At 37.3% G+C, this 20,266-nt stretch overlaps 1 protein-coding gene and 1 long non-coding RNA gene across 5 annotated transcripts in view; one reads left to right on the top strand and one right to left on the bottom strand.

Annotated features, from left to right (window-relative positions):
• The window catches only part of kcna4 (potassium voltage-gated channel, shaker-related subfamily, member 4), a 75,506-nt gene extending 63,523 nt beyond the window's left edge, over positions 1-11,983 (top strand). The window contains exon 3 of the mRNA XM_042490545.2: positions 2,489-11,983. The gene's annotated coding sequence lies outside the window, so the exon portion shown is untranslated. The remainder of the gene's footprint in view (positions 1-2,488) is intronic.
• Positions 1-20,266, bottom strand: part of LOC148190346 (uncharacterized) — a 146,084-nt gene that overhangs the window by 70,969 nt on the left and 54,849 nt on the right. The gene's annotated exons all lie outside the window — the stretch shown is intronic.

The following is a 20,266-nucleotide window of genomic DNA, read 5'->3' as shown; positions in this document are numbered from 1 at the left end:
AACAGTCATTAAATTTAAAATCTGAAGTAAGTTTTATGGTCTAAATCTTGTACATTTTATGCAAATCTTTGTTGTAGATTTGCCCCATAAACATAAACACTCAGCATATTGAATCCTGAGTGACCACATTTTATAATTGAATTCTTATTGCTGCCTCCAGGAGATTGTAACAAGTCCTCTGAATTAAACTACAAAATACATGGTTTGTGACTGCCCTCTAGACAGAGAAAAGGTCATTTTCAATGATTTTATATGGTTTAATTTCCTTGTATATATTTTTAAATAATTTAGATATTTTTATTTTTTATTAGGGAATTTTCCAATTCTACATATAATTGTTTAAGCTTAGGATTTTATGGTTTTAATGTTGTGATATTAGAGGGGTATTTTTGTTCTTCTCCTATGTTTTATGTGTGTATTTGTGTTTATTATGAAGACGCATACAATTGCCCTTGCGAAGATAAATTAGTCCGGTTTCCGTCCCAGATGCTTGGGCAAAGTTTGCAGTATCATGTAATGATGTTGAAGCAACCATTTGTGTCTGTATGAGACACATTGGGCTTTTAACCAACTCAAAGTAAATCCATTATCAGACGATTAGAGTGACAAAGTCCACTCAGGATGGGTATGAGGGGAGGTGGAGGGATCCAACAAACACAAGACTGTGACCCAAGTGATCAGAGTTCACGTGAAACTGAAAGTCAAGTTGAGTTATTTTGTAACAACAGTTAGTAATATGTGTTGTTAGTAATGTCAGTCGAATCACATAACTGAGGAGTTGGCTGTTGGATTTAGGAAACAAAACGACTTAGTTAGGGTTAGAAAAAAGCAGCCACGGGCATCATTATAGTATTTTCCAAGCATCAAAATTTAACAAATAGCGATGAGATTATATTGGATAGTTTGGCGTTAATTGATGCTGCCTGCCAGCAGATCGTCCATTACAAACTATACAGCCACTCTTTTCAGCCCAACTGAGCCTGATTTAAATTCTAGTGGAAATCCCACACGCTTTCAGAGACACCAAAGATGTGTATGAAATGATGCACAAGACATTACTTTACATTCATTACACAGTCACTTTGTCCAATCTGACTTACAATAAGTGCTTTCAGCTTCCAAAGGAACAAGAGATAGAAGTCATCAAAACTTGTAAGTGCCCAAACAAACAATAAAGACTGTGTTCGGTGGTATAATTCAAGTACTTCCACACCTGGAATATTTACATCTGCTGGATCTGTGAAGCCATAAAAAACATGGGGCCTTTTGTTTTAATATTTCACTCAGTGTAAACAACATATATCACCAATAAAGAACTTGAACAAGCTGTTAAATTAATATGGTGATTTTGACGACCTTGGAAGTTATTAAGAAGTAAAAAAGAAGGGAAAACTGTATGTTAAGGGGTAAATATTGATAAATGATTTATTTACATAGCGTAACCTGCAAGTAAGCAGGATTCTACTCTAAATAACAAACCTCAGATTTCAAACCAATCAACAGAATAAACAATGGCATTGTATGTTTCTGCAAACTAAGGAAACACTATACTTTTACATTATCATTGTATTCATAAATTATACTTTTACATAATTATGGTGACGGTTCGGAAAAGATTGCCTTTTGGTGGCACAATCCCAGCTGTAATAGCGGAAACCACTGCTTTTCATGGCACTATCCCCAGTGGAAACAAAGCAAAACATTTGGCTAAAAAATAAACAAAACTAAAAAACTAACAGCACTTTCCATGGCAGTATTTCCAATAGAAACACAACTTGTCTCAGTGAGACAAAAAAAAAAAAGTGGCAGTATCCCCAGTTCGAAATGCAGTGATGTGTTGGTTAAAAAAATACATTAAAAAAAAAACAACGATGTTGTCTCTGGTGGAAACACAGTGATGTCTCTTTTCGAGGCACGATCCAGAGTGAAAAAACTCTGATTTTGTGGCACTATCCCCAGTAGAAAGTGACCGGGGACTAAAAAACATTTTTGGTGGCTTAAAGGCAGCTAGAAAAACAAAAATGATTTAACGTAAAAAAAAAAACAAAAAAAAAAACAGTTTTGCTGTTGGTTGGTCCCGAGCAGTCTTCTGCAGGTTGGCAGGCATCTGGCCTTTATGACCCGTCATCCACCATCCCCCCCACCTCCAAATGACAAAATCCACCAACATACTATTAAACTTTAACAAAACTTTATATGATTTGTATGAAATGTATAAATGTAATGTATCCATGGTTTGAAGAAGCATACAATGCCAACTTTTTCTCCTGGCGACTGGGCTGCTCTGTGAGAGCTTTAGAGGGAGTTTCTGTTTAATGACCCTGATGATTATCTTAAGTATGATACATCTTGCCCAACCTGGGTGGGAAAGGAAAATATGAGCAGGATCAGTGACGCGTTTGAGGCAAATCGCTCCTTCTTCAGGGTGCCATTTTCTCAGGAATGATGACAGATTTACATCCACTTCCTGTTTCTGTCTTTGTTTCAGTGCTGCCAGTTACAGGGAGAGGGAGTATCCCCCTACATCTCTGGAAATTGCAGAGAACAAGCAAAACATTGTGACTGGTCATCCTGAGCACGAGCGGAGACCGAAAAAGCAACAAACAACTGGACGGGACTCGGCACTTGAACAAGCCGGGGATGAGAGCTGCTGCGTGACATCAGTAAACAAACCCCCGAGGGTTGAGACTGGAGTTGGCGAATGAGTAAGTCGTGGCCCAAAATGATTGCCTTAATTACTACACATATACAGATGTATGAAGTAATGAAACTAAGAGACTTATAGTTCAGAGTTTAAAGATGTTTTCTTTACATGTGAAAAAAGTGTCTTGTAAGGAACAGATGTGAATATTTTATTATGATAGAGATAATGTTTGGTTGTAATGTCGACATAATGTTTTAGTTGGGTCGGCTTCGTAGGTGTCATTGGTTACTAAATGGTGAGTTTGCTCTCTGCTTCTGCGCAGTCAGCACTACGACTTAATCTATTTTTATCTTGTTTCATATTGTCAACCAAACAAGGCTGGCCTGAGTTGCTCACTCAAACGCTGGCGACAAAACTCTTAATTCACATTGTGTCATAACACATGAAAATCCTCATTCAGAGCGTGTAAAGAGGGTCGAGAGAGAAGACAAATATTGACTGGCTCAATGCGACACTGAAATACATCAAAAGAACATCCTCGTACATTAAGATCCACTTACACTAAAGTAAAGATGTCAGGCACATAAACACCACCATAAATATCCGCCGCACTCACTTTCTATCACAGAAAAACAGCGGGTGAAACTCGCAGGGCTTTCACCGTCAAGACGAGATACCTTAGGATTTTTTTCTCAGATGCAAATTTAGAGCTGACCAGCTGCTTTGTTGATATGTTTTCACTTTAACTGTATGCAAAAGTAACATGGACGTGTGTTATATATTTTTTTAAACCTAGCCTTGATAATTACATAACCAAAGGTGAAACCCTGAATTTATTGTATGTTGTGGACTTCTGGAAAATGTCGTGATATAGATGCACACTGAATAGGAAAAAAAATGTAAATAGCAGACATTTATACTTGTGTGTCCTAAGATGTGTTGCAGATAGAGTAATTTGAGACTTTTTACTTTACTTTGACTGTTATGACCATCGACCATAATCATCTGTGTTTGGTTTGTCCCTCGCTGATACAATCATGTTCCTCATATTGTTGCAAATGCTGCTCCAACATATTTTCTTCTTCTTTATTTTATTTTAGTTTTTAAATACTGCACATTAAAAACGCACCTACTCATTCATTTGGCATACAAAAACATGAGGTTGCTGATGTTGTTTGTCAGAGAAGCGTTTGAATATGGTTACCTCTCTTAGACCTACAAAGTTACCCGTGAATGAAATGATTAGTAGTTTTATTTTTGGAAGTAGTAGTGAGTTTTATTACATATCTTAATAAAGACGGTGTTTTATTTTCCTATATTTATTTCCCTTCAAAAAGCATCCTTTTACATACTGTGTTAACTATAATGGCACTGTAATTCAGATTTTGATCCTAGAGTCTTTTTCCTCTCCTCCTAAAGAAAATCCAAAGTTCACGTTCTTGCTCTTTTCTCGAAATTTTGTATCTGTAATTACCTCAATAATAGTATCCTTCAGAAAAGCTGTTTAACTGAATGTTCCAGATGTTTCCTTAGTGTCAGAAATAAACGTGTAACCACAAAATAGCCACAATAGTTAAAAGTAGATGTCAATATTTTATTTAGGGATTCTTATAGGGAGAATGTTTTTTTTTTTATATGTTAAGTTTTTTTTTTTTACATACCAACAGTTTCACCGAGGACACAAGAATACTCTTGCAAAGTTAAGGGACTGTCTTATCTGCAAATTTGTTGCTTCTTTAAAAGGTTAAATAATGAAAGTCGGAAAGAAAGGGGGAAAAAATTAAAGCAAAGTGAACTTAAGTGAATTACGATGTTAGGTTGTTGTTCACACGTGGGCACACACTCACAGTCAGACAGAGAGTAGAGCGAGAGGAGAAATCCCACGTGTTAACGTTGAGTTCACTGCAAAGCACAGCAGCTTTTTGCGAATGATACATCACTTGACACCGACCAATAGTCTAAAAGCCAACGAGTAAATCATTAACCCTTAAAAAACCTGGATCATCACCCCTTTTCTTGTGCTGCATTCAGACACCTTTTACAAGAACTTAATTTTGGACTTTGGACCTCAAGCAAATTGGTTGATTACTTCACTTTTTATTATTATTATTAATTGATTTTTTATTTATTTTTAATGGGGAAAATAATCAACCTGACATGAAATGTCCCGCAAAAAAAAACAACAAAAAAGTTATTAAAAATGATCAGATAAATATTTTTATAATTATCATTGTTATATATTTAAAAATATTATACAGATTTATTATAATTTTTAAGCAGGTTTTTTAAAACAAAGCTTCAAACAAAATTTCCTTGTTTGTTTGTTTGTTTTATTTGTTTCATTACTTTCCCTTCTTTTGTTGCCAATTACCAGGTAAATTTCCTGTTATTTTTTGGGTCACATCTTAGGTTGCTCATTGCCTTCTGCCAAAGTTTTGAAAAAAAATCAAGCCAATTTTGCAATGGTTTCAAAGGGTTAATGGGAGTCTGAAAAACAGGTGAAAATATCTGCATTTTTTTAGATGCAAACAACGTGAAACTAGCATCAGTGGCAAAGATGCAAGCGTGGCTGTTCAAGTCCCGAACAAGAAAAAAACAGCTCTCCTGTTAAAACCACATCCCTTGACGAGCAGCACGGGACTCACCACAGGATGACGGGCTGTGATCCAACTTGGCTGTCAGAGAGGAAACAGCCTACTCCTCCTGACTCTACAAGACTGAACTTGGTAAATAAACTTTAAAAAGCTATAAATTAATATAGTACATAGAAAATGAATGGGGAATACGTTTTTTTTTTTTTATTGGTTGGTAATAGGAGCTGCAGGGAGGGGTGCTACGGAAGACCATCCTAATCCAGCCCAGGCATCATACCCCAAAACCAGTAAACTTGGAGGAAACACTGATATTTACTTTACATACATGAGAGTGGTATAGACTTCCTTAGCCAGCTGTCCAAAAAAAAAGAGAACCAGCAAATTTCCCAGAATGCAGAGCTATTGCTTTAAGAGACAAATTGAATGAAAGTATAACCTGTCTGTAAAGATATTTTTTGGAAGTGATTTTATTGCACTAATCTTGTCAGATTACGTGCCCGAAGCACAAGCTGTACCTGAGGAGCTCAGGCCATCAGAGGCCAAAGAGTTTCAACTATTTCGGGCTGAATTTTGGATCACATGAGGATCTGGGATGCATTGTACCAACAGCTGACGGTGGTCAGAAGCCGCGCTGCAACAATACAGATAAATATGTGAGAGACGAGTTAATCTATGTGCTGATATGTTCAGCTACAGCTCGACTTTATCACATAGCAGCACAGGAGGCGCTGAGCCAAGGAGTAATGTATGCCCACAGGTTACTGAAGAGAACAGGAACAGGATCAGGCTGATTGATCCCCGAGGGCAACACATCCAATCAAGCAGAACAAACAAGCACCAAAGGAGACTGAGAGAAATCTGTTTAACTGGACAGTCTCTAACCCATTTCCTCAATCTATGAATTAAATTAATTTATCTGGTTAGAGGCTGCAATTATGTCAAGTCCGAGTCCACTTAAATCTGCTTTCATCAGGAGATCAGTGCGGGCGGAGTGCTATAATATATGAGGCAAGAAGATAATGAAGGTCGATAGGCAGATTTTGAAGCCGATTGAATATTACAGGAAGAAAATTCATTAATCCTCGTGTGTGAGCTGAATGAGACTCATGCACTGAATAAAAAAAGGTCATAATCCACAGTTATCCACACGGATATTTATCAAAGGGGTCGTATCATGAGTGGGAAAGGATTAGTGGAAAAAAATGTCTGATATAAGACTAAAAAACAAATCAGATTTTTATTTTGACTTGATTCACCTGCAGTAATAACTTCTGTGATTCAGCACAAACAGCGAGCTGTTAGGGGGGTCGACAGTTGTGTCGGGACGTTAGGTAACACAAATATAGAGGTGAGAGGAGGACATTTTAACTGCCATCACCTCCGAGCTGGAAAACTCACTGGGGCTGCATTTAAAATGTTTCTGAACATGAAAGCCACCGTCACAGCTACAGGAGGAGGAGGAGATTCACCCAACACTGTTTAACCCTTTGAAACCTTAGCATATTAATTTAAATCTTTCAAAAACAAACAAGAACCCAAAAATGTGCAAGACATTAGTAAAAGGTTTCAAAAAATGGCCTAAAATAAGCAAAAGAAAGAAAGAAAGAAAAAGAAAGGTAAAAGAACAAAAAATGGCACAAATAAAAGCTATAAATAAATAAATAATAATAATAACAAATATATTTTCCATATTTCAAATACATAATTACAAGTATAGTTTTCTTGATGTTTCCCTATGTATTTGATCATTTTCTAATGATTCCCTCTATCTTTTTTCTTTAGCTTATTTTCAGGTCATTTTCTTGTCACTTTTTACAGTTGCTGATTGCCTTTTTCCTCACATTTTGAAATAAATAAAATGAAGTAAAGATCAGGACCGCACTTCAATTATAGTTTAACCTATAAATAAAAAATTCTAATCCAAGTTCTCTCTGATCTTAACTTTACTAATACCTTTTATGAGGATTCAGCATCCAGTCTTAAAAAGTTTAACTGTGAGTGAGCGTGTTGTGTCTTATTTCATTTGACAGAAACAAAACAAATTTGCTCACAACTCATTGGCTTAAATGCTCGTGAAAGGCATCTGAACGCAGCACAAGAAAACTGTTGTTAATCCAAATTTCAAAGGGTTAACTCATTTTCTGTTTATTTTTATGTTCAAAACCATAAATAAATAAACCGGGAATGTGGATTGATTTCACGTTAACAAGGGCTATTTCAGTGTTGTTGTGGTGAGAAACAGCCTCTCTGTTGAAGCTCACAGACATTTCCGAGGCCTGAACGACTCTGAGACTCAAATCCTCTGTGCTTTCCACAGAGCGACTCTGCGAGATTAACTTTAAGATGAATGCCTCCCCGAATCAATAACAAAGGACTTTTCCTTGAAAAAAAAAAAAAAACAACAAAAAAAAACTAACAACTGACCACAGATCTAAACCATCCAGAACAACAGCCCAGTGTCATTCAGTGATGAACTAAATTTTACTCTGCACTTCAGTGTTGTCAGATTTGACCCAAAACGAGCTGTTTTAGAATTAGATTCCCGAGCTGAATCTATCTCCATAATGTGGCCACATTTTTAATTTCAAAGTATAAAATAGGTGTTGGGAAGGAGCCTCAGGGCGTTATGTTTTATTCGTACGATTGGGTAAACTTCAAACCACCCAAAAAGCGTAACAACAATGAAAAAGCAGCAACTGAGTGTTAAAAAATGAACTCACGAGAAGCCAATTTATGGTAAGGCTATAACCAGATAACAACTTTAAGGGTAACTTTGGCATTTTTCACCCTAACTCCAATTTCCATGTTTTTATGTCTAAGTGAGTAATGGGAACAATTATTTTTGAAATTGGTCCAATATTGAGCGAAAACACAAAGCTGCCAAACAGGCTGTAACGTAACCACTCAGAGTAATTACATACCATCAAATTAAATCCACTAAAAGTGTTTGTTTTTACCACTGACAGGCTCAGTTTGTTATTGGAAGTGATTGACAATATTGTGGAAAGGTTCCCACTAGTTTTAGTGTGAAAAAAGCAGCATAACCAAACCAGAGCTGGTGATTGTTTGAACAGTGGAAATACAAATTAAGATGACTTTTATGAATTTAATTTTGATTTTGTGGACTTTGAACAAAGTGTGTTTTAAAATAATAAAAATAATATTTATTTAAATAGAGTTTGGTGGGTTTGGCAGAGCTTGACTTTTAGTTTATATACAAGATCTTTTTTATTTAAAACAAAAACAGTCCCAAAACATATGTGACTTGTTTCACTGCTTCAGTATTCTCGTTCATTAGTGGACTAATTTCCCATTAAAAAATGTTTTAATATCCCTTAAAAATAGGGATGTACGATAATATCGGTACATTATCGGTATCAGCAGATATTGGCTTCAAAATGAAAATCGGGATCAGCCAACATGCTGATTTCTGCCGATTACACAAACTGATTTATTTTTTTTTTAATTGACAAAACGAACATGTACGAAACAACAACCCTAAGTGGAAGTATTTTTCTTATTTTGCACAATGAATGAATATTACATACATTGAAAATCATTGTATTTTATGTCTCCATCTGCTGGTGGGCCATTAAAATAAGATTATGCATAATATGATGTTAATTCCAATACAGAAGAGACTTGATGATCGCTAAAATGAGGTGGGGAATAAAGTGGATATATCAGTATATGATTGGTTATCAGCCAAATGAGTTGTTATATATTGGCAAATTAAATATTGGCAAAACATCCAATATCCTGCATTCCTATACAAAGACACAGGAAATCAGGGCTCAGGTTGACAAAAACTGAAGTTGGCCTTTAAATAGGAAAAAAAGGTTTCAACCTTGTTGTGATAAACTGAAATGTTATTTGTTTTTATTGATCGTCTGTTGTCAGTTGTAGCATGATCAAGGATACTACTCGAGATTCACTGGAAAACAGCCATTTTTTTAATTAAAGGAAACAGACCAAATGGTACAAAAAGTATCCAAAATCATTACAAACTGATCAAAGCAATTTATCTGCCCAATCAAATAAAAAGAAGCCAAACTGGACCTAGACAGCCCAATCTGGCAACACTGACGGCTTCTTCCTCTCATGATCAGGATGGATAAATGCTGATACAAAAACTACTTTTAACACGTCTGAGTTTACTGCTCATTCGTTGAATTTTGTTTCAACAAAATCTCGCTTTTAAGTGTGTTTATTGTCTCTAAAAGCTGAGGGACACCTTTAAAAGAGACAGCCTGACTGAGCCCAATATCTCCACATTGCACACAGGCAGCACCACAGACGTCTCGCGTACGGCTCAGTTTGATATTACTTACCACGGACACATACATAAAGAAAAGTACTGCATTAGTCTGAGGATGAAAACTAGAGTGTTTACTGTAACATCCACAGTGTTAGATAACACCTGGAACTCGTTTTATGTCTTAATCTTCTTATAAACAAGGTGGCTTATGAGGAGCACTGCAAAACTGTTGAACGATGACGCAGTTTGTATTTGTTTAGTTCTCTTGCTGGATATTATGTGACTGAGTGGATTTTGGGGTTGTTTTGCACCATCTGCCTCGAGCAGAACAGTATTAGTGCTCTTTGGTGCAAATACAATGATTACAGTGTTTGCCGGGTCACATCTGTATTTAGGAAATTGTCTCGGATGGGAGACAAATGATATGATTTGCAGAACTCATACACGCTTGTTGAAAGGCCTCAGTCTGTACAGATGGTGTCGGCTCAAATTACGGGGTTAATAACAGGGTAACCACTTGGCACTTTATCTAAGAAACACTCAATGGTAACTACTTTTGGTAGTAATTAAAAAATGGCACATTCTTTCAGAGATTATGACACTGATTAGATGACACTAACCTTCATTATCTTAAACATTACCCAAATTTAAAAATATTATTTTGGAACACCTTTCATTTCAGGGCTCACAGTGTACCAGACTGTATTATGCTAAATCAGGAAGGGGAATTATTTACTAAGTGCTTGAAGGGAATTAGAATTTCCACCTTTTTAACGATGACTCTAAAGCTGACACGGTGTAGTGTGAGTTTGAATACAGAAACAGTTTCAACTGTCCTCATAGAGTCAAAACAGCCAGTGAGTTCAGAGCTGCCAGTTTCCTTGAGTGTCAGGACTGCTTCTCCTGGCTGCTGCTGTCCTCTCTGAGCGTCTCGAGGGGAAATGTGAATACACTCTTAATTACTGCAGCCAAGAAGATGTAACCAGATTGCTTGTTAAATCTGAATAACAGTCCAAAACACAGAAATATCCAGTTTATTATCATGCACTGCAAGAAAAAGATGTTTTCTTGCATGCCTTCATGGTGCCAAAGAATACCAAAAATAAGAAAATATTTTTAATAGACCTAATCGCCAGCTGACTTTCCTGTCTTTAAGAGGCTGAACCGGGCTTCTGTGTAAAGAGTGCAGGAGTGCTACCCATCCGCGCCTGAGACTGTTTCTGCACAAGTTCTTTAAATAAAAGCATTTTTGCAAAAAAGCTGTACTGAGCAAACTAGGTTTTTCAGGGCCAATACACATACCGATTATTAGTAGTTAATGAGGCCGATAAACAATATTTGGAACCGTTATGCATACAATAAAAATGAAAATATTTCTGTCAATATGTAGGATTTGGAATAAAATAAACTCCGACACAAAACTTTGAATAAACGTCTTGAAATATTCAACATCATATAGCAAGTTCCCAGCCACGTTTTATGTTTAAATTAAGTCAAGTAAAAATTGAAATAAAAAATGAATAGATAAAAAAATTGCCCTGAGGGTTACAAAGTGAAAGCTCCTCCCTTTGCACTTTTTAAGTGATTAATTTTATCGGCAATCATTTAACATAAAATGCTGATACAGATAGTCAGCAAAATGCCAGGTATCGGCCCCAATAATTGGTCAGGCCGATAATCCGTCAACAGCCAGAGCAAAGGACTGGATAGGTGAGTCTTGGATTAAACTGCACAAGCTGTGTGAGTTTACAAACAGATTTTTGATCTAGTTTTACGGTTTTTTAAATGTGGACCCCTATAACTTCAATTCATCAGGAATTTCCTTTTTTTAAATTTTTTGTTCACTATTGAGGCATGCGAGAAAAAAAAAACATTTTTGTTCCCAAATTCAGCCTAATGCAGAGTGAATAACTGATACATAAATAATCATTTGGAGGGTGAAGTATTCTTTTAATCGCAGTCTGTTGAGCTTTCAAAGTCGCTGTACATTTTGCACCAAAAGTTTGGTTTACGCAGCTTCCTGGAAGTCTAAGAGATGCACTCTTTGGAAAGCACTGAACATAAATGGATGATTAAACGTTGTGTAGGGTCTGTATAGAGTTATTAATACGGTGACACTCGGTAACCTCAGCAGATCTTTTGTCATGTTATATTCAGCAGACTACATGTGGGGCATGGCACAAACAAGCCTCTAAACTTATAGGCCAAGAATCATTAAGTGTGTGTAATTCTGATTGTCGTACTGTAAATGGCAATTTTTGCTTTTTTGTTTGTTTGTTGTTGTTTTTTTTACACAATATGTCCTTGATTCATCAATCTGTCTTTGGATCGTTTTGTTGCTGTTTCTGAACTTTACGAGAGCTTGATGAAGGAGGGCCACTGTGTGTTCAATAAAAGAATGAAGTACACAAACAGAGACAAACCATACAAAAAAAAAAAAAAAAAAATCCAATGTGAATTTAACAGAACAAGGATGGGAATCAAACCCATAAAAAAATCAGGTGTCTATGCAAGCTGGTGCAGTTTGGTCAGCCAAGGCCACGGTCACATTCACACGGAGGTTATAATCCAGTACATCGACATCAGTCATCATGATTCTAACCATCACGTCACCTGCAGAGAGGCAAACGATCAACATTCAGCCAGCAGAGATGCCAACGCACTGCTGCTGTGCTGCACAGATGCAGTGTGGATAACGGCGACCACATTCTGTTTTTTTGGGGGGGACGATGACGGTGGCGACAGGCGTGGGGGATGCACTTGTTTTAATGTTACTGCGCTGCGTAATATTTAAACTGTTCATTTGCCACTGCCTCGTCACTCAAGAGGGGAATCATTATCAATCAGCAAAAGGAAAACTGACGGTAACTATTAATGAACATGTAAAATATTTCTACAGTTCAGGTGTTGAGAAATATCCATGTGAGTTTTTGGCCAGCCTTGCTTTTATTCTGCATGATGCTTTGTTTTGAGAAAAATGCATCCAAACCCAAGGTATGTTTGTATTCTTTTCCCGAGGGTGCTCCTCTCCTTCTCTTTCACTCTCTCTCTCTCTCTCTCTGTATCTTTGGAGCTTGTCACTTCTGACCTTAATTCTCCTTTTATTTTTGTTTTCTTCTTTGTTTTATTTTTTGGTAAACCTTCCAACTTCTGGATTTTCTACATTCATAACATTTTGTAGACAGCAATATGAGATGTGATTGAAATGGAATATGTGCAATGTTGATTAAAGAAAAATATAATATATTCAATAAAAATTCAGAAACACAAAACCTGTTTTATGCACCTTTTTTTGACGATTTAGATGTAGCTTTTGCTTTTATACATAAATCCAGTTTGAAGGCCATTACTACAAATACATCTCACTTGTATGCTTATTCTTCATGTGCTTGTGGTTTGCTTGCTTTTGGCTAAACTGGTGGGACATGTTTATGTACATCGCTTGTGTCACTCAGACAGAATCAGCTCTGTCAGCGGGGGCCGAATATCACAGTGACAGAACGTTTTCATCCACAGTGGCCTTTTACGGTGGCTGCTTTTGAAACCCGATGCCCGAGCCGTTCATGTTCGACACTGTTTAAATATTTTAAATGGGGCCGATGTGGTGCAATTACTTGACTCTTGGACAAACACCAGTTCATCCATCAAGCTGGTTGATGGACACACAGCAGCCAAGTCGTGCTTTGCCTCCTCGCTGCAAAAACACACACAAGTCGTGCAAGGCTGCAGCCCATTCACCTTCAACAAAACCTCCACAGACTGGAGGAAAAGCAAGAAATAGTAAACATTATTTACTATCTTTAATGCTCCAGAAATCTTTGAGAAACTAAAGGAGGTTGTCGTGAGTTATTTGTGCATGACAGCGACCCTGAAAGGTCGATGTATGACTCTGGGATCAGGTCATGGTGAAGGAAATTAGACCAGCGCTGGAAGATATATATAGCCGTTCACCCTTTACAGCTGTCTCCACAAAACAACTTACACAAGGTCTATCCTACACAATCACAGAACCACATGCACATATACGCACATGCACAGAGCAACAACAAACACTAACAAGGTCTAAATGTTTGCCACATACCCAAACCGACTCATTCAGATGACTGCTCCGTCATCGTGAGCGAACCTGAAAAAGCAGCGATGCAGAACGTGTCATTGGCCTTTTGCACTCATGGTTGTACTTGCATAAACTATAAATGTGAACAAATAAGCCACACTGAGATAGTTGCAAAACATTTGCTACTTCTTGGATATTTTTGTTTGTATGTTTGTATGTTTTTTGGAAACTCTTTTAGTATTTGACCAAAATGTTATTTCTAATCTGAATTAAATTAAGACTCCAGCGCTTTGTGTAAGTTTATATTGTTGCATCCTGAGCTAGGAATAAAAAACTAACCTTCCACCATGCACCAGGGTAACAGACTCCTGAACATAATTCTCATTTTATGTGATCTTGCATTGTTACTGGTGTTATTGTGATTTACATTCCTTCTGCAATGTTGAAATTGTTTAGAATTGCTTATTAAGAGCAACTGCACGTAGATTGGTGTTGTTTGCATAATTGGTACATTGTGCTTTACAATATGAATGTGTAAAGATCGCTGTCTCAGATTGAAAAGTATATCAGTTAGTGGCAAAAAGCCTTCGCACTTACTCATGTCCTCAGTCAGAAGGCTGCACTCAAAACTGCATTTGATCAAAAGGTTTGCAAAGCATAGTAATGTGAAAATACAAGTTTCAGTGACTATGTTTACGTGCCCTAAATATTCAGATTTCTACCCTTATTCTGAAAAAGACAATATTCCTACTAAGCTGTTTACGTGGTTAATGAAAATCAATATTCCACTAATATTCCTGCTGACATGCAGCCGTGCATACTGCATACTCCCATTAACATGTGGCTGATCACATCAAAATCATAGACTGAATAAATAATGTACGTAGCTATCACCCATAGGTTTGTGGACTGCCAAGTTCGGCATTTAAGCCATCGCAAATTTGGTTTTTGGATATTTGGACAAGAGGGTGGCACTGTGGAGGAGCGAGGGGTGAATCTGACGCATTGACTGGTGTGATGCCTCGCAGACAGCCTGTCAATCAAGAGGTCCCACCCTTAAATATGCATAATCTTAAACCTTAATAAAATTTAAAAAGGTGAGTGATATAAAAATTCCCACCCAAAACTGTTGTCATAAATGCTGACATTAGCTATTGAGACCAAAACTGTTTTTTTTGTACCAGGCTGTCAACATGTTTAATTCTGCTGTGAAGTTGTGCATTTTAACATTGGATCTATGGCGATTGACTCTGTTTTGGAGCATGCCTCAAGTGGCCATTTGATGAACTGCAGTTTTTGGCGCTTCCACTTTGGCTTTATTTTTCAGCCACGAAGGTTGCTGCTTGGTCAAAATAAAAAGCTGTCGCTTGTGCCAGGATTTTTGGTGGCGGTCTTGTCAGCCTCCCATATTCAATCCATTGACCGCCTTCTTAAAAGGTCTGTGTTGCCACATTTATGCATATCCAAAACCCTGCTGATATCCAAGTCTTTGTTTAAAGTGTGTTTCTTTATTCAACCAGAGATGTGAGCTATTCTTTACCCTCTCTAACACACAGCCCAACAAACTGTTGACTACTGTAGTTGGTTTGTGTACAACGCATCCTTGACAACACACAGAGCTGTCTGTAAACAGACAAGAGGCCGCAATTGAGCCGCATCTCCCACATGCACTGTATAAAAAAAACAAAACAAAGAATGCTCCTAAGACTAAATAATACCAGCATATCCCACATCTGAAACTGCAATATGTTTAATATCCCCAAAGGTGAAACTCATTTGCCACCATGTTCAACATACAACAAGACATTAAACAAGTACAGTACAACTTACAACAATAAATAAAGCACCAGGCTTGATGCCTGATGGAGCTTAATAGCCCAACACAACAAAAGTGAAATGCTAATTCATGCAACTACCTCTAAAAACAAAGAAAAATGAAAATGATAAAAAAAAAATATATATCAAATATTATTAAGGATATGAAATTATGCAATGCGCAAAATTAGCCAGGCCACCCCTTGCAATGTGTCATTTTGCAACAGCAACCAACACGAGCAACAAATACAAACTACAGTGCAAATTACTACAATACCACAGCAGAGACAGAAAAAAAATAAAAAAAAAAAAATATATATATATATACATATATATATATATATATATATATATACACACATATATAACCTACCCATTAAGAAGAATGGAAATAAATGTTGATTCCATCTGAAAATAGTCATTCATTGTTTCAGAAAAATAACATTATCTGAACTCTTTTGTGTTTTTGTGGCAAAGTCAATGTTTTACCTGTTTAAGTTTTATCATTTTATTTGTTCAATTTGTAAAACTTGCATTTTTGTTTTCATTTCTGTGTGGGAGTGTTGCACTGCCACTGATAAATGAGGTCTGTTATGTGCAAATGTCTTGACTGATTATGTTGACAAATGCTTATTCAGAGTAAAGTGACAGAAGTGAATCATGGCCTCATTTTTTAAAGTTGATTCAGCTTGTTCCGGTGCATTTTTGGTTGAGCGGAAAGCTTAATATTCTTAGTATGATTATGAACTACAGAGAGAGAGAAGAAAACATGTCAGAGTGCTGCCACGGCTTCGTCTCAGCTTCACACTTCACCTCACGTCACAGCTTCTGTTGCTTCCGTCAGTGTCTGCTGCTGTCTTCCAGGAAAAGACCCCATCACTCAGAGGTGTAAGACAACACCTGACAGGGAACAATATCTCACCACATGGTCCGAGGCTGCTCTCATACATTCATGCCAGTAAATTTGGCATTCACCGTTTCCCCTCGGCGAGGAAACCCAACGCCGCTCATACTGTATGCCACTGGCCCCTGAAACCCAATCGCCCAAATCCAAAAAGCTACCTGCCTGCTCCTTTACAAACAACGCTCCTGTGGCAGGGCTGCGGATGGAAAAGTTGTCAGCCACAATTGAGCCCGCTGCTATAGACAAACTGTTCTTTTACATCCAGCAAATGTCAGTAGGCCTTCTGCCAGACAAATACAGCATGACTCAGGCCAGTGACCTCCCCAGGGGAACATTTACCAGCTTCTGCACTTAGATCCAGTGGCGCTGACCTTGGACTTACTCCCCTGGCGTGCTCCTTTCACTCTCAATTTATTAAATTTGACAGTCAACGACATTGGATAGATGTATTGTCAAGGATAGATGTAGCATTTTACAGTATTGCTGTAATATTTGTCTACGTCTGAGATGATTTATGGAGACAGAGACAGAGAGACTGGCAGCGACAGATAGACAAATAAAAAAAAGACAGATACATGAATCAACAGACCACTAATTTCCTTCCAGGGGTCCTTAAGGGAGTTCCAGTGAGTCCCCAAAAATGTAAAATATTTACACTATTTATTCACTGAGTGAGTGACCTATGTGACTAGGACCCTGTTTACACCCGAGGTTAGGGCTGGCCAATATCACATTAAAATAATACTGGGTTATTTTAGGGCCATATCCCAATACAAGATATATATCGCAGTATTTCTAAAGGTTCTTTAATCTAATGTTAACTACTAAAATACAAAATTATTGAATGAACTGCAGTAACAATCAACTTAAAATACAGTTATGAGGAAGTTAAATGAAGTACTTTTATAATAAAAGCTATATATATATATATATAATTACATACATATATATAACATAACAACAACAATAACAATAGTCTTTAAAATTTCATTATAAAAGTACTTTATTTAACTTTCTCAAAACCGTATTTTATTATTATATTATATTATTATATATTATTATTATTTTATTATTAGCAGTGACCCAGGACACATTAGCGTACACACTGCTGAAAGAATGTAGCCATATGCAGCCTGACCAACTATAAATGTGGTCAGAGCGATCAAAGACACATGGAGGACGCATTGGGTGCATCCACACCTGTACTTAGAGGTGTCCAGATGCAACCTGGTGTAAACAGGGCCTAAAAGTCATGAAAGTGACCGTTCTGATCAAAGGTTTCACTTCTTCCACAGTTATCTCAACTCTCAGATGGTGGTCCCTGCAGTAAAATCTTATCCAGTGGGGGGTTGTGACCTTCTGTGTATCCCATCAGGGGTACTTGACACAAAAAAGGTTGAGGACCGCCTGGATAGACCAACAGATCTATGTCAAAACATATAACTAAATGCAAAGATCCTGACAAACTGCAGTACGAGATGAATTCTTAAGCAGTGAGCGGAAAAGAGAGCTGCAGCGAGAAACAAGAAACAGCAGCACAATCCCAAACCAACCAAGTTACATCAACCATCAGTGATTTCCATTGGATTTATCTCACAGCCCAACAGCTGCTTTGAAGTCGAGAGGCTTAAGCAGCTTGTTAGTTTTCAAATCTTTCCGCACACAAAGTGAGAAGGAATCACAGTTTGGGTTGTCAGGATAAGGTGTTATTAATCTGATAAGACTGTCCTAAGTGTGAATTCAATCCAAATGTACTTCTTGGAGTTTTCCTACAAGCAGTGGAGAAGTGGATGCTGTCAAACATTTCATTTGAGGGTTTAATAAGAGCTGTGTCATCCACATAATCACGTTGTCTGAATGTTTATGATTGGGGATGTCTCAATCAGACTGGAGGATTGGCATCGAGCCTGATCAACACATTTTTTTAATTAATTAGGATTGATTACTTTGAGCATGCCTGATCCTTTATTTTATAGACTTGCTTTTATGTGATATTGTCCTATTATTTCTTTTGCTTATTTTTATTTATTTTACCTATCATATTCATATTTTATTTAGTTTTATTTGTGGTTTTATTGCTTTGATTGCTCATGGTCTATTTGTTTGCATCTATATATCCATGTTGACATTATGCGTCCTGCATCTTGCATTATGTGTCCTTTTGTTTTAATTTAATCCTAATTCTACCCTAGTTTCATCTCGCTTGGGCTCACTCGGACTGTTTGGCTGTCTGTTGTTGTATTTCCGTCTGTATTTCCCATTTTTACTTTTGCTTTGTTTGTCAAAACACTTTGTAAACTCTGTTTTTAAATGTGCTATCAAAATAAAATTATTATTATTGTTATTATTATTTATTATTTGTTTGTGTCCTCCATCATACAGTTGTCGATTTGCCAATTTGTGGCAGATAATCAGGTTTTACTATAATGCTGCTGCTCCAAAGAATAGAGACTGATTTTTTTTCATGTTCAACCTAAGCTACTATAGCACTCTACATGGAATTTAATTTTCTGTTCATTTTTAATAAACTTGTTTTACTATGATGCTGTTATAAGAGAATTGTGACCCATTTTTATTTGTTGACTGTGAATATTCAAATTAAGTTATAACACTACTTTGAAGTGGCATTGTGATTATGTTACTCATTTATAGTGTTGTTCTTTTATTACAATGCAACACTAAGTTAATTTGAGAGCAATTTCTGAAGGTACAGTTTAGCTTGTTTACTTTGTTGTTTTGTTAAAAAAATGCTGCACTAAGTGGAATTGTGATAAGAGCCATATAAAATATTTTTAGTCTGTTTACTTTGTTATTTTGTCAAAATAAAACAAAAACCCATAGGAACTGCTTGGACGCATACATTTGTTCTTATATTGCTTTTCAGAGCTATTAAACTGTCAGGTTTACACACTGGATTTTAATTATTTAAAAGTATTTGAAGTGTGCATTATGCAGCTGTATCTTCAGGTAAACACAAGCATCGGACCGGGGCTCAGCATCGGCAGACATTAAATAAAGTAAAGAAAAAAAGAAAAGTTAATTGGGACATCACTATTTTTGTCTGTTACAGAATCTTCTGGTGTTTTATACTTTTAAAAGACGAAGTGCCAGTTGTTGTCAAAATGTCAAATCTGAGATGCTCCCCCCAGAATAGACACTGACAGATCTGAATCCATCTCTGACACTTCAAGGTGTGAGAATGGAAGCAGGGTCGAAGGTCTACGAGTCCAAAACAGGCCCAGATTTGGTCTGGCGTCTACACTCATCAGCTCTGGCATCTCGGTGTCGGGGCCTCCCACGGTGTGAAAGTTTACCCTCGCTTCCTATCATCAGCGCCGTCACCAAGGTAAGGTGGAGGAGAGTCTATTTTTGTTTCCAAAAAAAACTAAAAGTTTTCTCTGCTCATGCGATGGAGGAGACCAAACAGGTGACCGAGTGTATCCTTTTCCACATCCTTCATCCCCAACTGCAGGCTGGCCGGAGCTTTTTCCCCACGCAGCTTCCTCCGAACGTGATGCGTGTTAGTGGTCGCTCAGCTGGGTCACCGCTGAGCACCTCGCTGCTCCCACACATTCGTGAACAGCAGTTTAATCCCGTGGTTCCCAACTGGTGGGTCGTGGTCCAAAAGTAGGTCACGGATCCAATCGGAATGGACCACGAGTGACTCACTACCACGTCAAGTTTGTGAAAAACACTGTATTTTGAAGTACAGGGAATTTGCAGCACAAATCATTTATTTTGAAGTACAGTTTCCTGCTGCAGAGTGAGAGAATTTTTTTTTTTTGAGAACATTAGCTATTTTATTGCCCTTTTCCTGGTATTATGTGGCCTGTCTATTTTTTCCCAAAATACAATTGGGCCTAAGGGGCTGTTGTTTATTTATCAGAGGAGGTTTTTCTTTTTAACCTTTGCAAAGCTACAAATATTCCCTGAGTGACTCCAGGAAAATACATTAGGTGTTCGTCCCACATGACGTGTTCAAGGACCATTGGAA

The sequence above is a fragment of the Plectropomus leopardus genome, chromosome 1 (genome assembly GCF_026936395.1).
Source record: "Plectropomus leopardus strain MGB_pleo_1.0 chromosome 1, ASM2693639v1, whole genome shotgun sequence".
Lineage (NCBI taxonomy): Eukaryota > Metazoa > Chordata > Actinopteri > Perciformes > Serranidae > Plectropomus > Plectropomus leopardus.
This window is presented reverse-complemented; position numbering and strand designations above follow the sequence as displayed.